Source organism: Centropristis striata, chromosome 19, assembly GCF_030273125.1.
Source record: "Centropristis striata isolate RG_2023a ecotype Rhode Island chromosome 19, C.striata_1.0, whole genome shotgun sequence".
NCBI classification, from domain to species: Eukaryota; Metazoa; Chordata; class Actinopteri; order Perciformes; family Serranidae; genus Centropristis; species Centropristis striata.
Window position 1 is genome coordinate 16,880,898 of NC_081535.1, and position 5,905 is coordinate 16,886,802.

Below are 5,905 nucleotides of genomic sequence, written 5' to 3' on the forward strand. Positions count from 1 at the left end.
GGCCTGGAGGGGTATGAACGAAAATTTGTGGACAATATTCAGCTTTGGAGTCAACCGGCTAAAACTGCTTGTCGTCACTAAACGGGTAAGTGTCACAGAGTAACCATTAGCATAGCAACAGGCTATAATGTGTTTTTTTCCGTTTGTTTGTTTGTTTTTTTGGGATTTTTCATGCTTTATTCAAAGTGACAGATAGAAAGGGGGAGCAAGAGGGGAGGACATGCGGCAAAGGGACCTCAGGCCGGATTCGAACCCGCGTCCGCCGCAGCAAGGACTCAGCCTTAACGTATTCGGTGTGTGTATGTTAGTTCTAGCAAATTAATTTTGTCTACTTCTACTACTACTACTATTATCCTTAGTTTCTTTTGTTCAGACAAGGGAAAGTAGGAGATGTTTTTTTACCTGACATGTTTCGACTGACAACTTCAGTCTTCTTCAGAGGTGTCAGCTGATCGCTGTGACGTGTCTTTTGTGGCGTTCCTCATGGGGCGTGGTCAACCTGACAGACCTGCCAGTTGTCAGGTTGACCACGCCCCATGAGGAAGACTGAAGTTGTCAGTCGAAACCATAGGTCGAAACATGTCAGGTAAAAAAACATCTCCTACTTTCCCTTGTCTGAACAAAAGAAACTAAGGATGAAGTGTGTATGTTAGCCTTCAGCTTACAGTTAGAAAGGTATCACCTAATACACAAAATTATACATTTATGATAAACATCAGTTATCATGAGAGCACAATGAAATGTTTATTATGGGTAAATCATTCCTGTAGATTAAGTTAGCCTCAGTTGAAGCCATCGGTGGTGGCTAGGAATGATGTTGTTGTGTTATGAACTTAATAAGTAAAGTTGAGTAAATTAAGTCAAGTAAATACATAATAGGCTATATCAAGCTTACCTAATATAAAGTTGTCACGACACAATCCAAATTAGTTTCTTGAGAGGTCCCATCGCTCAGTTTTCTTCTGGTGGTGTCCAGCTTGTTTTACTGAAATAATCTGTTTTCCCATTGATCAGAATCTTAAGGAATCTGACAAAATCCTTTCAATTATGTTTGTCCCTGGTTGTTCTCGCATCTTGGCACACAGCAGCCATTTAACATGCTCACTCTGTACTGTATAAATACAGCAAGTGAAGAAATTAGCTGCGAGGGACTGTACGGCGCAAACTCTCAAGCTCTACACTATATGTCATGCTATAGTCCCATAAACTACTCTATTTATAATAAAATATATATCCAAAACTATTTGGTAAGGAAAACATTTTTTTAATTTCCCTAGACATGTGTACATTACTGTAGCCAAGAGTGTCTCCCTGGCCTTCACCAAGGAAGACACTCAAAATGACAAGGAAGGAACATATAACTAGACATACAAAGACTACAAGGGGACCAAAACAATTACAAAGAGACAAAATAGACTCACAACCTCTATGAAAAGCTACCTATTTACAGATTCAAAACAACTTTAAAAGGGTGCAAAATAATCACAGACATCCAAAAAAGACAGAAGAAAGAAAGAAGTAATTTAAAAGTGGTGTCACTTGTCACACCGCTGCTCATCAAGCTCCACTGGCTACCTGCCCGCATCAAATTCAAATCTCTAATGCTGGCCTACGAAGTTGTCTCCAGTACTGCACCCAGCTACTTGAATGCCCTGATACAGGCATATGCTACCTCACGACCGCTGCACTCTTCCAATGAACTGCGCCTGGCTCTGCCCCCTGTTCACCCAAGGCAATCCAAACTCTTTGCATTTCTTGTTCCCAGCATGATGGAACGCACTACCAGTTCCTACCAGAGCAGGGGCATCCCTCTCTACCTTTAAAAAACTCCTGAAGACTCAGCTCTTCAGAGAGCATCTTCTCTCCTGACACCATACGATAATTCTACTACTTAAAGAATTGTCACTAGCACTTATTGCTGCACTAATTGCTCTTATTGCACTATACCTTGATTGTTCCCCTTTTTTCCTGTAAGTCGCTTTGGATAAAGGCATTTGCTAAATGACTATGTTATGTAAATGTTAATGTAAATGGTACACAACTACAACAAAAAGGGGCTAAACAACTAGTCTGTGCATCTTGCTCCTATGTAGGAAACTCATGTGCTTAGAGTTACTGATGTGTTAGCACAATCCTGAAACAAACCAAAACTGTTCTAAATGTAGGTTGTTGTTATGCTTTTAAATTTGCTTTAGGTATATTGAACCTTCCTTATGGTAGCAAGTTCAGAGAGGCCGCCCATCAAAAGATCTGATTGTGATCTTCTAGATTTGTGAAGTCTTGGAGATTCAAATGCAGCTTCGCCACCCTCCCATCCACGCATGCAGATGTTTCCACATTAGTTGATAATCCAGCCTAGCCCCCTTATGCCAAGGATTAACACTATAGCCAGGCCCAATCCAGCCACATGTGGGGGACAAGAAAAAGAGCCAAGACAAACCAAAAGTGGAAGATCTGAATCAAAGTGATATGTTGTCTGTTTTATTTTATAACTTGCTATTTATAGACAAAATCTGCAGGCAAAAAGTGCATTATTTAAATTCGATAATATCCTTATAATCCAAAATTTAGGATATCCCCAAGGTGTAACTCCGCCCTAAATACTACAGAAACCTCTACTGACAGATGTGGACTTGGAATTTGTTTTTTCAATTTAACACATTTTATTAAGCTTTTCAAAGTTGTTAAGGTTTGTGCAAAATAACCAGCAAAACTTTGAGCTACAATAGTTCAAAGTAACATCTGGCCAGATGAATACTTGGAATCTATGTTGCCACAGGAGCAGGCTTTAATGACAACAGATGGCTTGACAGGATTATGAAACACACACACACACACACACACACACACACACTTAACTGACACACATGCAAAAGAGAGGATGAAACCACAAGGAAAAAAACACTGAAGAAGATTAAAAGTGTTTAAATTTGCTCAGCGGTATTTCCTTAATAATTCAACTTTATATACCAAAGAAACTTGGAAGCAAATGTCCAACCTGGCTGCCTGCATCATGCTGTATTTTAATTAGTTTAATTGGGTACTTAATTTGCTCTGGGAAACTGGCATCCTCTGCACACCTAACTGCCCTGGAAGTGGATAAGCGTTGGGCTCTTTTCTCATATTTTAATTTTATTAATTTTACTTTTTTTTTGTCTAAGTTCTATGTGGAAGATTTGATTCCTCATTAGAATGCATGCCCAGGCACATCCTTGTGTTATGCCCCAAATAAAAAAAAGGGCAAAAACTCCCATTACTAAAACATGCAAGTACATAAAAAGGGGACAAGCTTATATTTTCATATATGTGACCAAAGTTTGGTCTGACAGGCCTAATGGATTTTTTTTATAGGAGATCCAATGAGCTGCTTCTTAAGAAAGCACAGCGCAAACATGGATTTGATTAAACTTTCACTAATTAAAGTCTCCCTCATCTTATTAGCCCGACTAATTGATTTAATTTGTCTTAGCTCTACTATTGGCTGTGACCTCTACTTAGTTAATGAATTAATTGATTTAGCTCAAGTGTATTTGGAGGAGTCAAAGAGGATTTTGACATGTTGCCCCTTTAATCTTGCTTACTCTAGACACTCTTTGGGTCATGATGGCAATGTATTGGCAAAGGTTGGAGGGGGCGGAGGGTGGATTGCAATTGCCACTCCACAAGACTTCAAGTACAGAGTAGATTTGGCCCTCTGCAGTTTGTCAATGAATGAAGAAGTAGCCTTGGCAATGACATTTTAAGAGCACCATTCTTCAGTTGCTTTCAAACTTGGAAAGAAAGTTAAAAACCTGCACAAAATCTGCTTCCCTTGACCAACCTCCACCTCCGGGAAGAGGAGGCAATATTCCAAAAGGTCGTCATGTTTTGGAGGAGAAGTGCATGAGTCAATAATATTGCCATAATGCATGATTAGTACCAGTATACATCCTTTACAAGGGCACTTGGATGTCTAAATCACCACCATCCACTTTATTGACATCGTTTTTCTTGATAATGGTACGAGACAGAGGAGCTTCCTCAGCTTGGGCGCAGTTATTAACCAGATGTACGGGAAAGCCAACATCTAAACTTGGCACTATTTCGAGGCATTCGCAGCTGTAATGGTGCAGCATGTGTCCATTTATCAAAGACGGCAGTAATGTAGGAGCTGGATTTTGTTCAAATACGCCTATATAAAAAAGGAAGAGGGAAGAGAGAGCTTGGTGCCATGCCCTTGAATGTGATGTTCCTCATGAGTAGTGGGTTGGAAAGCACTGTTACAGGCAGTAAAACCTGAACAAACAGCTCCCTCCAGTGGTGGAAGTCAAAATGTTTTTTTCGTGTGTGCTCACTCCAGGCCAACATCCAGCAGGGGAGGTTTTATCCAAAAATTTCGAGATAAAGAAAATCCAATGAGATAAAACCAACAAATATGAGAAAAGGAAACACAATGTGTCTCTGCAAATAATGCAAATGAAATTAATAAAAAAATAAATGTATCTGGACTGTGTTTCTGTCAGTATACTATATCAGATGTCTCATTGTTAAACACCAATTTGGAACTTGGCTCAATACTAAATGTTGCTTTGTTCTGTTTGATCAATGAGCCCTGTAAATAGGTCGACTTTTTAGACTCATTAAAAACAAACAGTTGATCTCCATCAGACAATAGTTATTCAAAGAAGTGTTCTCATCTATCTTGACAAGATTATCAGTATAGGCTTTAACATGCTCTTATGTTACTCTGAGCTTAAACTTGTTAAAAACACCTTTCTGTTTGTTTCCAGATTTGCCCCTAACTAATCCATATCTGCATATTTGTAATGCTCATGTTTGCATATCACTTGGCCAACATTAATGTGAATTTACATGGAGGACATTTTGATGCCTTGTGCTTTATCAACCCGTGTCCTTTCCTACTGGGCCAAAATTATCACAAGACGTGACAATATTCAATATGGTATACATTTTTTGTGCATTGTATAAGTGTATCATATATCCTTTATAGGCATAACCAAGACCAGAAGATTGTGCTGGGATTCAGTCCAGTAGGAGAAAGACATAAATAAGTAAGTAAATACATGGTAATAATATGAATAATGATAAGTAAGCTCCATAACTAATGAACATCATTAAAAAATAAATAAGTAATTAATTAAATAAATAAATAAATAAGTACATTAATCAATCAATAAAGGTAAAGGGTTCAGTGTAGCCCGGAAAGGAGGCAGCCAGGGAGGGTTAAAGGAGTCCACCATCTTTTTTCCTTTTGTCTCCTTGTATTTAGTTTTCTTATCTCTCTCTCACGGGTGTCATGTCCTTGGGCTGCCCCCATCTAGTTCTTCAGTACAAGCAAGGATAACCCTCAAGGTATTTTTTTCTAGATGACCACCATAAATCTTCTAACCAGAAAATACTGCAACCCATTATAACACCACCTCTCGAGGGAGCTACAGGGAAAGATAGGCAGAAAAGTTTTTCTCCAAATGGAATCAACTCAGGTGGGACAAGAAGCGCACAGCAGGTGCACAACAAGATTCCTGTTAAAAGGAAGTGTCTGAACCAAGTTACTGCCAAATGGATGTGATAGCTCAGTGATTTTAAGGAAGTATTTTGTGAGTTTAAAATTATAGGATTCAATCCGTCTTGTGCGATATTGAGTTTCAAAAGTTTTCAGCATCCAATCTGGCGAGTTATATATGTTTTCTGCAGTCTCAAAAATAATCATTTTAAAAGTAATCTAGTATCAAGGGCACCATTAATACGCTTTTATGTAAGACACAGGAGATTCTCAATGTGTCCCTTTAAACTCAAAAACATATGGGGGAGGCCATAATTGATGATTGAGGTTCTTGATGTAACATTCATCTATTACTGTTGAAAATAAAGAGGCTTCTTTTTTTTTCTGACGCAAGATGTCAGT